The sequence below is a fragment of the Furipterus horrens genome, unplaced genomic scaffold, assembly GCF_987537825.1.
Source record: "Furipterus horrens unplaced genomic scaffold, mFurHor1.1.pri manual_scaffold_6, whole genome shotgun sequence".
NCBI lineage: Eukaryota > Metazoa > Chordata > Mammalia > Chiroptera > Furipteridae > Furipterus > Furipterus horrens.
This window is the reverse complement of record NW_028327176.1, coordinates 169,588,912-169,612,395: the sequence shown is the minus strand read 5'-3', so window position 1 is coordinate 169,612,395 and position 23,484 is coordinate 169,588,912.

Sequence of the window (23,484 nt, the reverse complement as noted above, 5' to 3'; positions counted from 1 at the left end):
GCTCTTCTTGCTAAGCTGCACAAAGGCACCAGGCTGTGGGAGCTCTTCTTGATGTGCTTCTACTGTATACACATTATCACAACAACAGGTCAGTAAAAGGCAAAAAGAAACAATCAAACTCTATGGAACCACAGGTGTGTGAATAAAAGTGTCCCCAGATGTCTTGCTCTGTAGCACTTTCTACATACTTAAAAAAAAATTAGTGTCCTTGTGCAACATTCCCTAGATGGCTCCAAACTGATGTTTGGCTACATGTATGGATGTAAATATAATGCACATAAACACACACAAGACAGCAGTTACCATTTGTCAGACAATGCCCCAAGTGCTGTAAACACATTACCCCTGTTAAACCTCGTAAACACACCCTAGCATATAGGTGGTGCCCCTACTTTCGTCTTACACATGAGACAACTGAGGCAGAGGTGAGTTATCAAAGGCAGTTGGGAAAGAGGGAGACAGGGATGAAGTCCAACCCACTCTTAACCGTCACCCTTTCCTAATGGCAACTATTGTGAAAAAGACTTAATTCTTTGAGAAAGTCTCTCTGCTGCCAAAGGACTATAGCCTTCTGATTCCAGCTTTCTTACTGACCAAGTTAGATTGCTGTTTTAATCCACTTCATCTTGCATGAGTGGCCTCATATGAAGCAGACAACAACAAGGTAAATGATTCCGGGAAAACTCCCCTGCCCAAATTATCTTCAATATATATCCTGGGCTGATGTCCAAAATTCCACCATTATAACCTCAGTTCTGTGTGGTAATACTCTCCCTCCCCACCCTTTTCCCCCTAAGAATGCAAGAGAATAAGTGCTATAAATCTGATATCCAAACAATAACTAAAGAATGACCACATGAAAAATGAAATATATGTTTCAAACAACTTAAGCTGATAATAAATTACATCTGGTTAATACCCAGGGGAAAGTTGACACTCTGGAGGGAATAGCACTTCCTTCATTACTTGCTTTACACTTTTGGATATTTTCTTCCCTCCCCTTTCTGCCACAGACTCCACAACCATTTGGAATTCCTAAATTCCCCTCTACTCTTCCTCCCCCTTCTTTTCCCCATCTTCCAGGGTCCATGTGGCCACAGGTTCATGGGCCTCAGAGGGAAACTAATTTTCCTTCAGGCCTCTGTGTGCTCAAAGATCTTTTTACTGCTGAACCACAAACATAAATAATTGCATCTGTGAGTGGTGTAGAAGTTTTTGTGTGTGAACAGAATCTAAGTAAAAGAGAGAAAAGCAAGTAAAAGAGAAGCTTTTAAAACACCGTTTCTATTAATGTATAGTAACACCTCTTAGAAGGGTTCAAATCTCAGCTCCATCCTTTACCGACTCTGTGCCCTTAAACTCTGTGTTCACATTTTCAAAATGAAAACAGTAACTCCTAGCTCATCAAGTTGCATCAATGAGATAATCCATGTCAGTGCTTAATACATGGTATTTCCATAAACATCAACACCTCAAAAGGACTTTGCTCAGAGGCTAAGCAAGAAACTGAAGCTGGGTTCCTTTTGCAGAGGATGAGAGAAGACAGCGCACCCAGTCAGACGTAATAGAAAGGTGAGAGTTTACTGAAAAGAAGTCCTGGGCTTCCCACCCTCTGGGTCTAATGTAGTCTAACCTTTGAGTAGAAGATAGCTTTGAGGACATCACACATAAGATTTCATCTGGTGAGGAATCTACTTTCCCTCTGAACTGGAAAGGGCAACCTAAAATTGGGTCAGATGCCCATTTTTAATAAACAAAGGACTCCATCCCAGAATGCCTCCTTTTCCAGCCGGTTAGTGGCTGAGCCAAGACCAGCACTGAGGTTTCTGATTCATCACGGCCCCAGTCCTCTCCACACCTCATCACTGGTGCAGGGCCCTGTGAAAGCCGGGCGTGGGTGACAATGGGGTCATGGCAAGCTGCATCCATCCATCTGCTTTTTCTAATCAGCAGCAACCTACGCAGGCAGCTTGCAACGTGAAGCTAAAGGTTTCACAGGCAGCGTAATAGAAAATACAAACCTTTGAAAGAAGAGAGAGAGCAGGTGACAGCAGGTGCAGGGAAATTAAAGGCACTACAGAGCCCCTGAACACATAAAGACCACGTAGGCCTCTGTTTTATCTCTGCTATGGAACACTGCGATAAATTATTAATAAGATGGTTTGTGCAAACGGTGATGAAAAAGAGGCCTATTTTGGTCTAACAAACTTAAGCAAATAGGAGGCGAGGAGTTTTTGCTTTCCAGTCTGAATTTTAAAAAATATATTAAGAGCAAATATGTAAGGGGCACCTATGCTCTTCCTAAAGGAGGCAAAAGAACAAAGATTGGATCAGAGAAAACACCCTTAAGTAAAGTTAGCTTCAATGAATGGCGTTCTAAATATTTAGTTCTATATCTACAATTAACTTCAGTTCTGAAAGATAAGTTTTACATTTTAAGACTAGAGATAGTTCATTCAATGAGTCTCTTTATTTTTAGAGTAATGGGATTCTATTCTTAGATACTCTGGCTTGGACTCAGAGGGACAGACAATGTTAGAGTCACTTCTTTTTCTTTTTCAGTGTTTTTAATTTTATGAATTTTATATTATTTTTATTTTAAACGTGTTTTATTTAGTCTATTATTTTGTATTGGTCAACAATAAAAATTTAAATTTCAGATCCTGGCTTTTTAAGATAAATTACATCTGGAAATAGGGGCACATACTCCTAAATAGCAATGAATCAACTGCAGTCAAGAGAAGCTTTGTAGCTCAGTGGGTTGGGTGTTGCCCTGCAAAGCGGAAGGTCGATTCCCGGTCAGGGCACATGCCTGGGGTGTGGGCCAGGTCTCTGGTTAGGGGCATGTAAGAGGCAACCAATCAATGTTTCTCACTAACACCAATGCTTTTCTCCCTTTCTGTCACCCTCCCTATATATATATATATATACATATATATATATATATAAATTTTAAGAGAAGGGAAACTACCTAATTCCTGCAAGTTGTGTCCGTGGAGTCAGCAGAGCAGTGGAAACCAGGGGAGGGGAGGTTTCCACCTCCAACTTCCTCCCTGCCAGGTTGCCCTGGGTTTGCCACTTCTCACACAGAAGCCACAGTTCCTGTCAAGCAGCCTTCTCCTAACAAGTACACTTCGTGGGTTCCAGCCCTGGGGTCCCACTTTCTCTAGCACCAGGGCATTACAAGATCTTGTATGGTTTCTGTAGACTCTGCCCACACTTGGTTGAACTCTTCTGAAAATACCTGGTGAGACTAGGGAGTCCCTTCTCTACCAGGACCCTGAATGATACTCATATGAGCCCCTGGCTATATACACAGAGGCTCAGTAGATGGTGATGACATTCACTGACTCTGTAATTGATTATGAAGTGTGTTAGGTGGGCCTGTTTCTTGCTCAGAAAGGGAGATACCTTGCAAAAATGTGATTCTACATCTATAGCTACAAAGTGGTTTGGAAATGAAATGTGTGAATGAATCCAGTCAAATATCAACAACATAAAAAACAACTTTCATCTGACTAGACATGATCTCATGAACTAAAACAGAATCAGGAAAACTCAGAAGCCCTGGGACCATGAATCAGGTTGGCTTTCTGGGTGGGGGGGGGGGGGGTGCAGCCGAAATTTCTGGAAGAGGAAAGTGTATTCTAACAATTGCTTCGTAGCCTTGCAATGGCTCTCAACGTGCTGATCTTAGCATCTCCTGGGAACAAGTTAGAAATGCAAACTCTGTGGCCCCCACCCCAGACCTGCAGAGCCAGAAAATGAGAGTTGGAGCTCAGTAATCTGTATTTAAACAGAACCTCCAGGGGATCCTGATGCACACTGAAGTTTCAGAACCACTGGGCCTTAATAGTTACTAGAAGTAAGCAAACGCCAACATGCAGGAGTCTAAGTAAGCAATTGGCCTAGCCAGCAGTAAAGAATTGAGGAGTAGGTAAATTCAGAAACAAGGAGGTTTGCTTGGGGAACTTTGTCGGTCAGGAGTGGGAATCAGCTCAGAGCAGAGCTCACCATTCCTGGCATGTAATCAAGGTACAATCGAGGAAACATCTCAATATCAGAGGGGTTGAGGGCAAAGTGAATTAGAAAGCACTAAAAATAAAAACTGCAGGACCCTGTGAGCATGGGAGCCCTCAGCAGCCTGGTGTCTAAACTAGTCAAAAACCCAGTTATCAGCAGTGGACAGACCCAAGATCAGGACTAGGGAGGCATGGGGAGTGACTCAGCGCTTCAGACTTGAGTTGTTTGACCAGGGCTTTCTAAGTCCCTCCTGCTTCAGAGCCATAGCATGACTGTTTCTTCCAGTGACAGCTGAACATTTTGGCTGTGGGAAGGGGGTAAGTACAATGATCTTCAAGCAGAGCCTGACCACCACCCATCCACATCAGCCTCATGCTGGCCAGCTCGCTTTCTGTTTCAATTCAGACTTTTCAACCTAACTTCTGTACATAGACCTTTGGTTTTCAGGCTTCAATGAGTGGCAGAATATGCTTCTGAGGTGCCACTTGATGTGTGTTCTCTGTGTTTTCTTCTTGCTCCTAGAAGTTAGCCAGGCTCTTGGTATGTTCCTACTGTTGCAGGGCTGAGAGCAGAAGCAACATCTCTGACATCTGGGAAAGCTAATATTTATTGAAGGGCAAGGAGAGAGGGCAGAAAAGACAGGGAGTGGGGCCAGTGGGCCATGGGCAGTGGCTTCGGAAGCAATGAGATGGGAGGAAGAGAATGTGGCAGAGTTAGACAAACCTGGAGCAGCATCACCTCAAGCAGGGCCAGGAGGCGACAGAACCCTGAGGGGAAGGCCCGATGTGCACAAAGACCTCTACACCTTCAGGCCTTGGGGTTCTTGGCCTCTCAAAAGAGTTCTTTGCCCCCCAAATGTAGACAGGAAGCAAAGCTCTGGATCTAACGGAACTTGATTCCAGAGCAATAGAAGGCTCACGTAAACCAGAGAATTCTCCTGCTCATCAGAATCACCTGTTAAAAAGTCAGAATCTTTCTGATTGAGTAGGAGCTCTAGGAAGGAGCTCAGACCTCCACACTATAACAGATGTATGACTCCATTCTGAAACATCGTTTTTGAAAAGGTGAAACAAAATCCACAGTGTTCTCTTCATGCCTGCAGGAGGGTCTTTTCCTTGCAAATAAGCATAATAGAAACCACATTTCTAAAAATATAATTCTAGTTCTTTGCTTCTGTAGGGCCCAGCACTCATGTCCCTAGCAGCAAAGCTGATAAAATATTTTCTGTCACTCCCAGAGCCCATAATTTCTGTCCCTGCCCTTTATTAGTAAAAAATTTTATAACTGGTAAAAATTAAAGTAGATCCATCAATTTCACAGAGCATACAAACCATTAGTCAATGATAATATCCTGATGAATCATGCTACTACTGTCTGCATTAAAAATTTTTCCTCAAAGTGAGTTTTTGCTGCAAATAGAACTATCAAATGGAACAGTATTTGGGTGAGTCAGTTGTGAACATGTCACTTTGCTTACCGGTTGTGAATCCACACCACACTCCCTCCGTGGACACGAAGCATATCATCTAAATAGAGTCAACAGCTTTGTGGTTGGATCATTTTTACATAATAATGTTTATTTCCATAGAAGAGATCATAATAATACACTGTCACCCCAGAGGTTACTTCTACGGCTTGTCAAGATCCATGAACTTTAGCCTAAATGAGTAGAAACACTGATGATATATAACAGCGGTTGGCAAACTTGACCCGTAAGATGAAATCTGGCCTGCCACTTGTTTTTGCAGGGCCCATGAGCTAAGAATTGTTCTTATGTTTTTGAGTCTTAGGAATGGATTTTTAAAAATATTTTGTGAACATCAAAATAATATGAAATTAAAATGTCCGTGTCCATAAAAGGTGTTATTGGTGCCCACTCGCCCTCATTCTTGTCTGCGTTTATTGTCCATAGCAGTCTTTGCAGTACAACAGTAGACCTGAGTAGTTGGAACTGAGACCACATCGCCTGCAAAACTAAAAAAATTTACTCTGTGCCTCTTTACAGATTTTTTTTTTTTTTTTTTTTTTTTTTACCAATTCTTGATTATAAATTTGGAGTTTTCATCTTCTAAAGTTTCTGAATAAGGACAAGGTGACAATGGGAAGTTTAATAAAGACCTTTGGAAAGTTTGACATTTTATTTATAGCAAGTATGGCAGAGTTTGTGCATATGAGGTCACTATAAATAGGTATGGCAAAGGAGATTCTATTCTTCTGGAGTGTTAATATTGGTGTGTTCCCAACACTAAAGTGGTTACCAGAGGGGAAGAGGGTGGCAGGAGGTAGAAGAGGGTTAAGGAGACCAAATACATGGCAACAGAAGGAGACTTGACTTTGGATGTTGAACACACAATGCAATGTACAGATGATGTATCATACACTTCTACATTTGAAACCTATATAATATTATTAACCAATGTCACCTCAATAAATTTAATAAAATTTTTAAAAATTATGTGTGCTTTTTTTTCATATGTATACATATTTCTGACCTAACTGGTATCATACCATACATGCAGGTATATATATATGTAAACTCTATAAGTACAATCATATATTCATCTTTTATTCATTTAATTACAAGTGATTTTCATGTCAATAAAAGTCTTTAAAAACATGTGTAAATGGCTGTATATATGAGAAGGAGCATCTTAAGTTTTCTATTAAGTAAGCCAATATCTGTGAAAGACTAATCAGGATAATTATTTTGTGCACCGAACATCTCTTCCTTGGAGTAGAAACCACAAATGCGTGCCTGCGGAGGTCAGGCAGGTAATATAAATGTGAGGATATCAGCTCAAAGAAAAGTCTACTCTTCCCCATTCTCTTGAAATGCTTGGCCTATCTCTGAAAAGATTTCATTTCTTTATTTTTTATGGAGATGTATAAAAAAATCACTTTTTTCAGTTGTAAGAAAAGCAACAGCACTAATAAGATGATGGATGGCAACTGAAAATTGAGCTCAGTAACAGGACAATAGGGAGTGATAGAGATTGTGACAAATTGGACGGTGTATTTCCCAGCCCTGAAGCACAGCCGCCATGTGGCAATATCCAGCATTTCTAGATTCTGCAGCATCATCAAGAGTATTGTCAAAAGAGTAAGGCATGGTCAGTTTTGTAAAATCTCCATGTTCTTAAATGCTGGCAACTCTTTTTTTTTTTTTAATTAGACACCAGTAAATTTATGAACAAACAATTCGGAACTCCAAGATCCAGGCTACCAGATCTCTATGTTTAAAGACCCATTAGCCTGTCCAATCAGCAAGATTTTCCCCAAACTATCCTCACTGTAGCACTGAAAGTCCCATGGTTCAGGGCAAATCTAGAAGTTTAGGTTGTTACCCCAATTAACAGTCACCTGACTGTAATTGTTTTGATTTTTAATTTGGTCGTGAGGCTATTTACTTTCAAATTTAAGATGAATGATTGCCTTTTTGGATATATTTTTCTTCCTTTTTTACTTTCTTCTTGGCACCTTTGGTTTCTGATAAACAGATAAGGATGCTGAAAGATTCGGATTGGTCACAGATGTTGCATTCTGTTTCTGGATCTACTTCATCAACTACACATGGACTAGCAAAACCAATAAAGGAACTCTATGACACATCAAGAAATGGACACCAGATACTGATAGTGTTCTCTTAATAAATAATCTATCCCAGGTCAGGTACTGAAAAAAAAAGGATTACAAGAGCAATAGGATTACTTAACATCTATTCTATCTATTATGGGTTGAGCTGAATTAGGGTACTAAACATTGTTTTTTTAAGGGTGGCTACATTGCCATGGAGCCAGTGAAATGGTTGCAGAAGCAAGAGACTCTACCCTTCTTCTTACAAAGAGATGCCCTTGTTCAATTGATGGTTCTGCTCCTACCAATAACTTTTGTGACAGATACCGGGGATTACCTAGTTTATATCCACTCCAAGCCTCTTTAAGAATGCTGAGGCTAAAAAGGTCAAACCACATTTTCTGGGTATGATTTGCAGTGCTGTTCTGTGTGTGATTTATGAACTTCCTTTTAGTTGTTCCCATGTGAGACTCTGATTCAGAACTGAGTCCGTGAGGGGAAAGGCAGAGAAAGGGCACCCACTTTGCTGGTGCAAACTGGAGCAGGGACTTGTGGATCTGCACCTGGCAACTTCCTGCTTTGACAGCTTCCTGATCAATGTGAAAGTGACAGGCACCCTCACTGGCTTGATTCTATAATGTGGCTTTTGGTGCTCATTCCTGGTAACAAAGCCTAGATCCACTTCCTCTCCTCTCACAGCCGGGTAGGAAGTATCAATACTCCCTAGCAAGCACCATTCTTTTTATGCCAGCGAGAGAAAATTCTGTTCTCTGCAATAAGAATACTGATTAATATATTGAATTGCCCATTTGAAGTTTCTAAAAGCCTGTAACTTTTAAATTATTAAGACTAGAGAAATGGATAGTACTACATTTCTTCTGACTTTCTCTAGAGGCCATGGGAAGAGACCAGAGACAAGAAAAAGGGAGGGTTAAAAAGAGCTTAAAATAATAAAGCTTGGATTATTGGATCATCAATGGTCATTTCACATTTTCTGAATTTTTTTTTCCTAAAGATTACTGATTTAATGTCCATCTTCCTCTTTATACTGTAAATTCCATAAGAACAAGGGCCATATTGTTTAGTCAACACTTGATGTGTGATACCTAGCAATCTAGGTAACTGTCTAAAAAGGTAGAGGCAGGTAATGAACACTTCAAGGTAGGATGTGTATCTCTTTGGTATTACCAATAGTTACCATTTAACAAGCAACTGCTAAGAGAATGGTACTGTGCTAGTATTTTTACATATACTATTTCACCATTCTATACAGTAGGCTTTAGTGTCTTCATTTCACAGTTAAAGAAATTGAGTCTCAGACAGGTCAAGTAGGGGTCATCGCTACGGATTGTGTTTTTATTTAAAGCCAAAACTGATTTCAAAGCCCATTATATTTCAAAGCCTATTATCCCCTAATGTTCCATTTTCGGCACTCTGTGCCTTTTCAGACAGCTATGAATCTCCTCACAGTGGCACAATCATGTAGAAAACCCAGTGCTTCTACAACACCTTCTTGAGTCCATAGGTAATCCTTTTAAAAGGATTCCTGGTACTTGCATGCATTTATGCATGAAAATACTTTTCCTTGTAGGGGCTTCTCCTTTTCACTCATACCTGGAAGTGGGGAAATCTGCCCACACATATTCTACTCGAGGATAAGAGGCAGGTTGTCTTCGCTCTCAGAATGCCTTAGTGGTTCTGCCAACCAGACTCTGAGGACACCAACACTGATTTTCTGTGCAGAAATTCTTACAGAGAAAACTTACTTTGCCCAACGACTGTTTCTATAGTACAGTCATATTCACCTTGAGAGAATTTTGGACTCAACTTAAAAGCCCCCTTTAAAAGCCAATGTAACACAGAAGGATCTTGGCTGGTCTTGTCACACTTTATTATGCATTCATATATTCACACATTCATTCATCAAATATGTATATAGCTTCGACTACCTATAAGACACTGTGTCAGGAGCTCCATTTAAATGTAATCGTTTTATCTCTCCAATCACTACAATAAAACTAGGAAGGTTAAAAATGCTGTTTTGTAGTAAACATTTTGGTTATTTCTGTCTTTGGAACTTTGAATCCTGCTTATATAACTATAAGAAGCAGTTCTTTTCTTGTAGAAACATTTGGATTAAGCATATACCTTGAACTTGAGTGTGACTCATCACCAACCAAATTGGCATGTAAGCGTCCCTTGGCTACATATCAAGTCACACGAGTTCAAAACCATGCCCACAATATCCAACATAAAATCTAATATTTAAAATACAATGTATTACCTCTTTGCTTTCTGAAGTTTCTTAGATCCTTAGATCTCATTACATTAACAAGGTTTTGCTTCTCTTCCGTCCTGCTCATCAGAGTGCAGGCACTAATAAAAAGAAAAGAAAATGCCAACCTCCAGCAGATTTTAAATGTGATATTTTTGCTGGAGTCACGTTAAACAAAGACCAATTTCCCCTGACCTTTTCTCCCAGCTGTTCTCCTGAGATGGCAACTTGGACTCCAGCTGATGATTCATTATAAATTCAAGTCCAGGTGTAGAATACACTCCAGTAAGGGATCAAAGCTCATTATTGTTATACCTGCAAGAAAAAGTCACTGCAGTTCAAGGTCTATTAGAAAAGTTATAACTTGCCCCATAAAATTTTGGCTTTGAGCTAAATTACGGCATATGAGTTTCTAGTTCTAAGTACCTTAAAATCAGAAACCTCAATTAAGTACTCCTACATTAATGACTGTTAACTGGCAGAGAATTGAATTTTGATGTTTTAAAACTTCTTTCCAAAAGCTTAAGAGACATTTTAATGTTTAAAAATATAGTGAAAATATAGCAATTAGAGTAAGAAATCTGAGAAGTCCATTCACATTCGGCTTCCTGCCCACCCTGTCCCACCTCCCTGACTATGGGAGACACTCCTTAAATGCTTCTGCCTTAATGTCTCTCTACATGGAAAACAGCAATATTTACCTGTTCCCAGAAAGTGTCAGGGAGCCAACTTAATGACTCTAACCCTCTTTTCAAGTTCAATCATGCACTCTCCTTAGGAAGGAGGCCAACACAAAGTCTTCCATCTCCAGGTCCTCGATGGTCACTGAGCCCAGGCACATCCCGCCCTTGGGAAAACAGGAAGCTACCATGCTACTCTGATTCCAGTCTGTCTGGAGAAAGAAAGGAATTTTTCCTTTTGCTAATTCCCAGCAGAGAGGAGTTTGTGTCTCAGAGATAATAAAGGATTTAATTATTTTACCAACCCAGGTTTGAAATTTAGGTCCCACTTTGTAAATGTGTGGGCTGTTTGGTGGCTTGTGAAGTCAGAATAGCTGTTTGTGGGAAATAAGCAAGATAGCAGCTGTAAGGTGTCCAGGGCATAGTGGACAATCAATGGCAGGTGCAGCAGTGAACACCCAGTGAAGAGTCCAACCCTGTAACGATCTGGCTGGTGAGCTAGACTTGCAGGTCTTCTTAAGCCTTGGGAAGGCCTCCCAACCCAGGAAAATCAAATCCATGCAGGCAGGGGGCTTTCACCCTCATGCAGAGAAGCACAAGGAGTGATTTGGATTGGGAAAATACACTCAAGCATTGCTTTGGGGAAGATACGTTAGGAATGAAGGGTATTTTTCATATCCTGGAAAGATAACATCGAGATTTCCCAACCAGTTACATGACTTTTCTTTTCCTAAATAATTAGTTTTAATAGTGATTTCTAATATAAATTTGCTTATTTAATGGGAATACAATCTCCAATTCTCTGTTTCTTATTAATACTTTAAGGAGCAATAATAGTCAAAGCTCAGAAAGCTTATTAAGACTAATACCCAAATGTGTTTAAATGCATTAAAAAGTCTTAGTAAAGAATATGCACTATCAATCCCACTCACAGCCTTGGCTTTTGCAGAGGGTCCATTAAGGCACAGCGTGACATTACTGTGAATTAGTCCCCAATGCACAGCTCTCCTCCACCTTCAAACAAGGTGGCATGGAAATGGCTGAATAATTCTAGCCTTTTTCCTTCTTTCCTTGTTTTATATACTTTAATTATATGGAATTTTTAATATTTAGTATCTTATGTGCAAACAAGTTTCCAGGTTGGTTAAAGTATATAATAAAACATATTTTCTCATGTATTTCAACATATTACTCTATCTTCTTTCCTAGGAGCTCAATGCAGATAAATCATAAACACCAGGTCAAGTTAGATGTAAGTAGAGTTTATTATATTACTGAATCCTCATGGTCCAACATTTTGTTTATCAAGAAAACTTCTAGACAATTTTTATGTATAAGAACCCACCTCTCCCCCTAAATCATTATACTTTTATTCCCTTATGAAGAACACATCAAATATATTTTTAAGCATTTTCTGTTCCAGAAAGCTAAATAAAATGTTTTTCTTTCTTAGTGGATTTCTTAAATTGAGTTGAAATTCATGGAGTACAAAATTAGTCATTGTAAAGTGCACAATTCAGTGCATTTAGCGCAGTCATAATGTTATTCAATTATCACCTCTATCTAATTCTAAAATGTTTTCATGACCCCCAAAGAAAACCCCTGTCACATTAAGCAGTTATGGCCTATCCCCCACCCCCCCCCCAACCTTAGCCCCTCATGACCATCAAGGTTTTAGCCTTTTAAGGCTACTTACAACCAATTAAAAGAAGAATTTTCTATGTCTTTATCATGGAAACAACAGTAGTGATTTGAAGCACCCAGTATATGGAGATTCCTGGGCCTCCACCCATAGATATCTAATTCAATCATTCCTGACGGTCAGCCTGGAGACCACTTCTCTTCTGAACACACTTGAGAACTTCCTGTGCCCCTAATGCATATCTTCAGCTTAATAAGGTGATGGAGATGTAAAGAGAAAGCCCTTTTGAGAGGTTTTCTTGTTTGGAAATGACAGGGTGCAGAGAGGGGAGTCAGGCTGGGTCAGGGAGGATGGTGTAGTATGTCTATATGCTGGAGTAGAGACGTGTGCAGTGAAGAAGTGAGGAAGCTTCCACTAAAGTGTCATATTGAGAAGGAAGAAAGGTAGGAAGAAGGGAGGGGGAAGGGAGGGGAGGAGGGAGAGTGGGAAGGAGGGAGGGAGAGAGGAAGGGAGGAAGGAAGGAAAGAAGGAAGGAAGGAAGGAAGGAAGGAAGGAAGGAAGGAAGGAAGGAAGGAAGGAAGGACGGGTACCTAGGATCAACTTTTGGCAGGAGAGCTGACTGCTCATTTTTACCAGGGAGGAAGGAGAAGGCAGGTGCAGATGCAGGCAGCTTGTGGATGTGGAGGTGGGAAGGTAAGGTGCTTCTTGACTGATGTCCCCAGCTTTCTCACCACAGCATCGTATACATGATTCATTGCTGACAGTGGGTGGTGGGTGTGTGGGAGTGTGTGTCGTTCTCTAGGGGAGATTGGACAAGATATGAAGTTGCAGAAATGAGAGCGAGCTTTCCAGAGAAGCTGAGCTAGTTTGCAAGGCTGTGCTGAAGGTGTAGATGAGAGTGTAATTATGAATCTACAGTAATTCCAGTTCCACTGGTGTGCAATTTTCTCAGTGGGCCCATCTCCTTAGTGTAGGCAAGGCAAAGCAAATGTGAAAGCTCATCCTTGGTTCAGGTTCACCAGGAAGAGAGAGGAGGGAGAGCATGAAGACATTTGTAAAAGAAAATCCAGATTCTCTCAAGAACACATTGAACTTACAGAGAAAACCTTTGCATTGTGGGTAAAAATGATAGAAACTGATTGTTTCCCCCGTCCTCACCTTTAGCTCTTTCTCTACTCTATTCTCTGCTCAGTCCCATGACAAACATTCCTTTCCCACAGGGTACATTAAAACTGTATTTAGCCTTTAAAAATGTACTTAGCCCTGATTGGCATGTCTCAGCTGAATCGGCAAAAGGTTGCCAATTGGATTCCTGGTCAGGGCACATGCCTGGGTTGCAGGGCTTGGTCCCGGTTTGAGCATGTGGGAAAGGCTACCGATCGATGTTTCTCTCTCACATCAATGTTTCTCTCCCTCTCCTTCTCCCTCCCTTCCCCTCTTTCTAAAACTAAATACATAAAAATAATTTTAATTATAAAAAATAAATATAGTTATGAAAAGACAGTTCACGTAAGAACTAATGCAATTTGATAACAAAAATGTGAAAAATGCTTCAGCCTCACTAGCAAAGAAATTAAAACATCGTTTCTAAAATACAACTAGCTTTATTTGTCTCTCATAAAGGAGATGTGTTGCTTTTACACATCCAGCCTCCCTCGCCCATTTTACAACTGAATCCCATTTCTGACCCAATCTGCATATAGGACATCATCACCTTTAATGTGGGTTTCCACTGGAGAGACGCAGCCAGGGACACCCGTGATCTTTCTGCCTACCACCTTCCTCTCCTTAAGCAGGGGAATGAGTGACTTGTCTGATGAAACTGAGCTTTACCACTTTAGACTTTTTTTTTCCTGCCTGTTTTTATGAGCCAACCTATCTGCAAAACATATATGTCCTAGTCCACTCTGTCTCATGGCAAGGGATCTACCCCTGGGGAGACCAGGAGGAGCCTCGCTGCAACCTGTGATTAAGTGGAGAAATCTGTTTAACTCAGAAAGAATTAGCAAATGCATGTTTTCTAGGTTTATCAGTAATAAAGTTGATTTTTATTTTTAAAGTTCCCTAAAGTACTCTTGCTTCTTGCCCAGGACAGAGCTCAGAGCTTCCCAAGCTTTCTTGGTTCATGGTGCCCTTAGTGTTTCAGTTACTTATTCCTGGTGCTTCTAGGCCCAGAGAGATACCTAAAAATTCTGTTTATTAAAGAGTTAGAGTCAATGACTTAATAAGTACTTATGTCCTCACAGTTTACTAACTGTTTGAAAAATGTATACATAATTTGAAAGAAGAAATAATAGCCACTTTATTCTTAGTTACAATTACCAATAGGATGTGTGTGCCTATTGAGCCTTACACAGTTTCTGGGAACTTAGAATCATACTGTACCTCCCCACCCTCATTTCCTGCTCCACTTTGACTTTCATGAGGGACATACTTTTCTTCACAGCAATTACCAAACACACACACACACACACGCACACACACACACATACACACAAACCCAGCTTCACAAAGATATGTCATCAAAAGAAATGTGATGTGATCTCATTATGAAACTGAGCTAGCATGAGCCAACATTTCAGGCGCTGTCCAACAGACGTTGAATATCATTCCACGGTGTCCCTGTGGATTTGTTGTGGGGCCCCAGGGTGCTGTGGTACACAGTTTAGAACCATGGCCCTAGAGATGAGAATTCTCTTCAAGTTTGGCACTTGCACCATTGTGCCCTCTTGGTTGCCCACCCATCACCATGGGAAAGATGATGCTGACATTGAACACAGACAAAGGTCAAAGAAAGAAAACAGGCTCAGCACGATTAAAGAGGCAGAGAACTTCCAAATTATGGAGACGACAAAGCAAAGACTAATGTCCCATCCCGGACCAGACTTCCAGGGGTAGGAATGTCATGGGACACACACAGACAGTCAAACTGGGTCAGAACTATTGGTGTGAGTTCTCAAATGGTGAGTCACCTCCAGTTCCTTAGAGGAGAAGAGAGGACTATATCTCCTTAAATACCTGGGTACACACCCTTCTGATTTGCCTGAGAAAGGCAAGACAGTTAAATGAAAAAACATAGGTTTAGGGAATAAATGGACCAGGTTCCCAAACCAGGTTTCTCATTTACAAGTTTGTAATCTTGGGCAAGTTGTTTAACTTCTCTCCACAGCCTGATCTGGCAGAGAAGAAGCCAGAGGAATAAATGGCCCAGCTTTATCTCTTTTCTCTGCTCAGTTTCCTGCAGCCCTTCCCCTCCCCACTACCACTAACTGAATCCAGGCCGAAGCCATCAGGCGAGGGGCCTATTCATGTATATCATGCTGTGGGCCTCATGGGGCACAGTGCGGACAAAGAAGAACAGGGAGTGGGTCTGAAGGAATAACTGAAGCCATTCAACAAACCAGCCCCTTGTGACTGACTACAAGGGCAGGCAGCCTAAGATTGAAGCTATCGCCGCAGAAGTCAGAAGAGAGACAAAGTACCTAGGTGACCTGATAAGCAACTGTAGTCTACACTATTGCTGGACTTTCCGTGAGACAATGGGTTTCCATGTAATTCATGTCAGTTTAATTCATAGGAGCTGTAACCTGCAGCAGAAACTCTCTAGACTCAATGCTTTTACAGACTGCAAGTGGTAATCCGTTAGGTGGGTGTGAAATCAGTTTAGTAAGTTCAAACCAACACATTAAAAACAAAAAGAAAAAGAACAGAATTAGAATAGAACATATGAGAGCATCATACAATAAAAGGATAAGGATCTTTTCATGAAACTTTCATTTTAGTCATGTGTGTACACATACACATGCACACATACTAGACATATAAATTTATTTCTAACTGTGAGTCATAGTAAAAAAATAATTGGAAGTCACTGTGCTGACAAAACATGTTCTTCTCAGGGATATAATGCATTCAGGAAGTCTTCCTAGCCGTGAAAGCCTACAGGACATCTCAAGAGCACAGCAGTCTCTGTGGTCACTCTTTCCAGAATTCTCTATCAGCAGAAAATAGGCCACATGGCTCAGGACGCTATAGTTCTCTCTCTGATAATAAAATGTCTCTCAATTATTTTTATTTTTAATATGCAATATATTTTTTAAGTTGTTCCCCTTTCTAAGCAAGTGCCCCATTCCTACTTTCTGCAGATACTGAAGAATGATCTGAGTTCCAAGGTAACAGTAACTGATGTGTTTTTTATCCTATTTCTAAACTTCTCTCTAAGAGCACCGCTGAGTGTTTCCATCACAGGGCCCATTTCAGGCCCCTGTAAAAGTTCCCCTGCCAGCCCAGCTCACTGCACCAATGGGAACTTCCTTTAGCAGTTCCAGCAAATACAAGCTGCCCTCTGATATCTGGGAGTAAAATGCTAAATAGAATTTTGAGCTCCTGTTTAAAAGATTATATTGTAGGGATTTCCCAGCTTCTCCTTGCCTTATTGTTAGACAATAATCCTTTTGTCTAATGACATGAAGCATTTAAAATTAAGGGGTTTAGAGAAGGTGTCTAAGTGTTAATGCCCTTAGGAATGCGTTCAGCTGCAAGTAACAGAAACAAATAAAGATACATAATTTTTTCAGCTGTCAAGTTGTCCAGAGGTGGGCAGTTCTGGTTCCATTTTGAGAGCAGTAGCTAAAAGTGACCTATAGAACTAAGGCTTTTTTTTATGTTTCCACCCTGCCATGTTTAGTTCATTGGCTTTTATACAATCAACTTGTCACTTTGTGGTTACCGTCTGGGTAATGTAGATACAAGCAAGTTGTCCTCCCTTAGCTACTTTCAAGACAAGAAGAAAGGTTTAAGGTCAAAGGCCCTTTTCTCAAATCTCTAAATTTTTAACCAGGAAAATAATGTCTTCTGGAGTTTCCCCTCCCCCAATAGACTCCCTTATATCTTTTCAGTTAGAAGTTGGTTCCATACCAAGCATTAAACCAAATACTGGCAACAGGGAAGCAAGTTACCTTGACTGGCTAAGACCAAGGAGAGTCATTCCCTGGAGATCACCATCTACCTGGAGACTCGGGGATATGAAGGAAATCAGGATTCTGTTGCAGAAGTGCCCTTCACAGTACCTTCCTCCTCTCATTCTGCTGGCACAATGGGGCTGCCTCGCCAGAGCAGCTAAGTGACTTTTGTAGTGTCAGCTCATTGGGAAGGCTCCTGGGACAACCGATCACCTCTGTGCTTTCTCCACGCTGGGTAAAATTTTAAAAGCTGAGGAAGCAGAGACAAATGACGTGACACTCTTAAACATTTGCTTCAACAAAAGAAGCTTTAACTAAAGGCTTTTCATGCCAAGTGCCTACTAGAGTGAGGCCAGTGCAGTACAAACCTCTAAACCTTCAGGTACTTGAGTGAATTAGAACAAATGGCCAAGGACATCTCAGATTTTGTTTCAATTCTCTGCATAATCTATTTTCCACAAAAGCCTAAGAGCAATTCCAAGTGTCTTTATTATGTGTCCATTTGTACATTTATGTTAAAATACATGTACAGTTAAGACTAAATTAGTTATTCACTTGGTTGGCATAAACCTAAAAATGCCTCTTTACTAAACCACTTCATTATTTAGAACAAAATACCATACATTTCTGAGGAAATTAAAAACTGCTCATTTGCATAGTGAAAATCTTGCTTAGATGCTCTTTTTGTGTGTGTGTGGGTTAAATCTATTTTTAACTGAATACTAATTTGATCAGTGTTCCACTAAAATGTTCAAATCACCAGTTTTTTAGTTTAAATAGAACTATCAAGCAGTCATTTCTTCATTTTCAAAAACTCAAAGAAGTTGCTATATGATAAACTATTAGCATAACTCATTTAATGTTTCAACTTGCCTTGGACTAAAACGTTCAAGTTTACAGACACTAGAGCGATAAGGGCCAATAGACACAGATTACTTACTCTAGAAGACACTGGGCTAGACATCTGCTAGATATTTTCTCATCTAATTCTCACAAATGTGGAGAGTGGGCATTATTTTCTAATTTTACACATGATATAACTTCTTAGGAATATTAATATTTCATAGTTACCAAAATAATATTTTTAAATGTCAAGTATTTTGAAGCCATTACTATAAAGCTGTTAGATTGAACCAGATGTTTTACATTTGCTGAGGTCCATGAAAGGTAAAGATATCATTCCCTTTATTTAGACTATTTGAGTTCTTTGGTGACAAACAAGGTAAACAGATTCTGGTTAACCCAAGTAAAACTGAAACATCTTAGAAGGGCATGGAGAAGCTCACAGAATCAAGGATGAAAACTGCATTATTGAAAGAATAAGAAATACAAGAATTCCCAGCATCTAGGTAGCAGGAACTAATGAGCCAGTTTCTTCAGGAAAACACCTTAGAGATGATCAACTCTGGTCACTTCCTGTTGGGATGGCTCACGATTTGAATTTCTGGGAGGTTAAATCTGATTGGCATACCTTGGGTCACATGATTTCTTATTTTTCAGTGGGAGAGAAGGGAACTTAATTATTAACACAAAATAGGAGAAGAGAAGTTAATAGACATGTGATCAAATCCAAATAATGCCACATTACTTCTGTGGAACTCAGTTTCCTCATATGTAAATAAGAATAATAAAACCATCTACTACATGTTGTTTGTGTGCGTGGGTTGGGGGAGAGAAAGAGAGAGACAATATTTCTAAGATACTTAAAAGGGTGCCTGGACTTTATATTTTATATGTACAGGTAGGAGACTATGAAACCATGAAAATTATGTCATAGAAATATCTGTTGACATGTAAAAAACATTGCTGTAAGATAGTATATACAGCATGTCTACTTTTATTTTTTATGTTTTCTATAGATATGGATATAAATTCATTAAGAAAAGAAGCATATATAATATGTTAACAGTAGTTATCTCTGAGTGATGGGATTATGAGTGATACTTACTTTATTCATTTTGTTATTCCATATTTTCCAAATTTTACCTAATGAACCTGACTGATGTAACCATCATGGGAAAAAAGGTCACTGTAAGTACAACTAGTAGTTTTTTAAATGGTTTTCAGTAGAAAAGATGAAATCAAGTAGAACAGGACCTTCTATGTTGATTATCAAGATTAAAAAAAAAAAAAAAAACTAGCCAGATCACAGAAGAGTTTAAAAAATCTGAAGTCCAGTAAGGGTATCCATAGGGAAAGGCAAATAATGTGGGATTTAGATCCTAGTGTGTGTTTGGATCTTTACTACAAAGCAATAATTGTGTGACCTTACATAAGCAACTTAATGTCTATAACCTTTAATTCCCCATTTATAAATTAAGGCTGGTTGATGCCTGTTGTGGAAAATAAGTGAAAGATGTAAAGAGTTAGGCACACAGCACCCATTCAGTTATGATATCTTTATCTTACAAAGACATTAATTTATCATCTTCATTACCCATTACATAAAAACAAGAGTATTTTTATATAGCTTCCTGCCATAAATTAGAATTTAAGTAAGCTCATGAATGTAATAAATAAGTCAATAATTTATCTTCCTTTTATTAGTATTTGAGTCCAAAGGGCAAAAGTGGGCTCTATTTTCTTAAGGGACTATTTCAACCTGATCTTTATTATAACTACTAGCTATGTGATTTAAAAAAGAAGGAGAAAGAAGAGGAGGAAGAGAAAACCAAGACTCAAGTTCTTTAGAAAAAGAATGATTTACTCCTTTTTAAAAATGAAGTAATAGTATTATATTATTTACTGGGCATCGGACTCAGTGGGTCTAGATTAGGGTCTATGATTCTGTTTCTAACAGGCTTCCAAGAGATACAGATGCCACTGGTCCATGGATCACTCTTTGAGTAGTTGGCTCTAAAAGGGTTTGGGACATAACAGTGTATCTGGTCTAAATGCTCCCATACTTCAGGGACACAGATTGAGAAAAACAAAAGTGTCTCATAATTTTAGTCCCCCATTCTACCCACCAACTTAATATTGTTGTTAATGCTTCTAAGCTTCTGCTCATTTCATTCCTAATGACTTGCTCTCTAAAGTCCACCTCCATCTGCTAAGTTGCTACTTATCCTCTGAAAGTTATCCCGAAGTTCAGAGTTCTGGGACTGGACCTGCCCAGTGCATGGGGGTAGCCAGGTCCCTAAACAAATCACTGTAGGATGAATGTGGCGTTTCTGTCCCACTGGCTCCTCTGCTCATTCTTATTTGACTCACCTGCTCTGCACCCATCAAAAGGCCCTTTAGAGAACTTTGTCTGGGGAAGAATGCTCTTTTAGGCACATTCTTCTCAATCAGACTCTGCAGTTCTTCAGGACACTGTAGTACACCTGGACAAGATGGGTCAGTGGCTTTTTTACCCTTGAACTTTTGCAAGACCTTTTCAGTTCTTTGAGGGGAAGATATCTATAAAACTACAAGGTGATATACAAATACCCAAATAATATAGTAGCATTTAATAATAAAACCTGTTTTATTTATAAAAATATTACTATGCAAATGAAATTCTTTTTTATCTGGCAAGGGCAAACTCATATTCTGTGCCAGGAAGGTAAAATAAGTGAGTGAAGGTGGTTAGTTAGGGTCGGCATCCTGGCCAGCCCCTGACTCACCTGAGCAGTATCCAGCCAGCCTCCCACGAGGAAATGCCACCCAGGGCTGCCAGATAGCTCAGATCCCAGAAATCCATATTTTTATATGAAGTCTCCCACATCAACAAATCCAATTTTTGGTTATTGTTGTTGTTTAAACTGTGTGAAAGCCAAACCAAACAAATTTATTGGCCAGATGCAGCTGGTTGAGGGAAGACAGGAAGGAACATGTGGTATTTTGCATTTGATTTGAAGTAACTCTGCTTTTAAAATAATTTTCACTTCTAGCTTATTGAAATCAATCAGAGCAGAGTGTGTGATTACCAATGCCTGACGTTATCTGTGCTCGGTGATGGCTTCCCTCTTAAGCTGAGATGTGGCAATAGCATTGGGTCTTGCTCAAGACGCTCTTAGCTCCCATACATATAAACTTATATAGTCAGAAACACTCAGAAGCATCTGGGAAGTCTGGTTCTTGTGTCTGCATCAACTGTTAAGAGTATTGCTTCTCTTGGCCTTCTTTTCAGAAAATAACTGCCATATAACATGAGGATTCAGGAGAGCTGGGTGAGCACATCTGGCTCTGACCAATGTCTATGTGGATAGTACAGCATCTGATTCCAATTCTGATAGTGCAGCAACTTCTCAAGTCTGGCAGGTGATGTAAAGGGTACTAGATATTTAGATTTAGAATGCCAAAAAGTGATCTATGAAACTTGTCCAGATTGAACAGCATGTGAAAAGGAGAAAATTATGAGTGTGTTAGCAATACACGTACCATCTTTACCCAAGAGTATCCTGCAAGTCAAATTCTACAACTATAAAAATATTATATTCATGGGACCAAAGTATCATCTTTATTGTTTCCATTTTTGCTTTCTCCGCCTCACACCAACCCCTCCCCCGCATTTTATCTTTATTTTTCAGATGGGAGAACAACCGTCAAGATGTCTGAAACAATGATCTCATGTCTCATGTTTTACTCAAAAGAACATCAATAAATATTTGTCAACTGAACAATGGATGAATACATTATTTGAAATCACAGAGGCTAAAACATTGACCATTTTTACTGTGTTCTATATACTAGACAAATCAGAGGTGCCCACTTATTGCTCAGTTAACAACAAATAGTTCGTTCAGCAGCCGTCCGTCCCGAGAGACGATGGTGTAGCTTCTTAAGAGTCTATCTGCACCGCCGAGAATGGCTGTGCAGTCCGACTCGGGAGTGACACGGTATCTGTCTCCTCCCGTGTTGAATCAACATCTTGCGATGACGCTGGAGTGTCCTCTCCAGTGAAGCTGAAGCTACAGAGCCTGGGCAGGGTGATATGGAGGGTCTGCTGTTGCCCATGCAGCAGACCCCCCCTCTCTTCGCAGCTGAAGGGTCCAAGGGAAAGACGGAGTCAATACAGCTTGGCTTCAGGTGCGCCGCAGGAGTTGCCGGTGTTGACTACAACGTCAAACCGCCTTAGGGACTCCGGCTCCGGATTTTCTGTCGGGGTTTACTCCCTTAGCCTTTCTCCTGAAGAGGTATGCCGCAAGGCAGCGGAGGTTTTTTGGAGTCAGAGTTTTCCTTCTCTGATGTGCCCTGACTGGAAGATTGAACCAGCGACACTTAGCTCACAGGCCGACACTCAATCCACTGAGCCAAACCAGCCAGGGCTAACAATAAATAAATTACAATAAATAAGCAAGAGGCTTACAAGCTCCTTCTGATGCCCAATGTGGGCAATATAAAATTTCCATTGTAACAAATATTAGGAGAACATACACTAGGAGGATTTGATCTCATCAGGGATATCAGTGAAGGCTTTCTTGGGGAAGAGATAAAGGATGTATGGGGATGTTCATTAGGAAAGGAGGATAGAAAGAACATTCTTCACCAGGGGTCAGCAAAGTATGACTAGTGGTTCCAATCCATCCCATGACATTATTTTATAAATAAAATTTTATTGGATCACAGCCACACTCACTCATTTACATATTATTGATGGCTGCCTTTGCACTAAGATGGCAAATTCAGGTGGTTGGGACAGACAGCATATGGTTTGCAAAGTCTAAAATATTTACTATCTGGATCTTTAAAGAAAATATTTTATCAACCCACATTGTAGTCAGAGGGAATAGGATATGCAAAAATCCCTGTGGCCAGAGAGAGGGCAAGGCTTATATAATCAGCGTGGGGGGAGTACGGTGCAAGATGGGGAGAGACAGTAAACTTGGTGAGAGGTGAAAGTAGAGAGGTGGGCTGCCCTAAACTATGGAGAGTCACATTAGGAGTTTTAGCTTTATCCCAGACCCAATCTGAATTTTAGGCATGATGGACACAGAAAGGAGGTGGCAAACTTGACATGGTTAGTTCACAGGGGTGGGCCACTGAAGCCACACTATAAAAAGTGGATTGAAGATTGAAGGAAGGCAAAGTGGGGTTCAAATACATGACTTGAGAGAATCTTGAAGGAGACCAATATTTGGGGGTAGGAAGACTGCTGTAACAACCCCAAATTTTTCAAAATTTACTATAATAAAGGGGAATTCCATGCTTTCATCACAGCACAATGTCAGTTGACTGTCCCTACTCTAGGCCACTGGTGTTCTCTCATTTCCCAGCAGCATTTGTGGGAGGAGGAACAGGTTGTGGTGGGGAGGTTTCTATGGGCCAGACCTACCTCACTTTCACTTTCATCCTTGGACTTTTAAAACTCAGTCATGTGGCCACATCCAACTCCCAGGGAACATG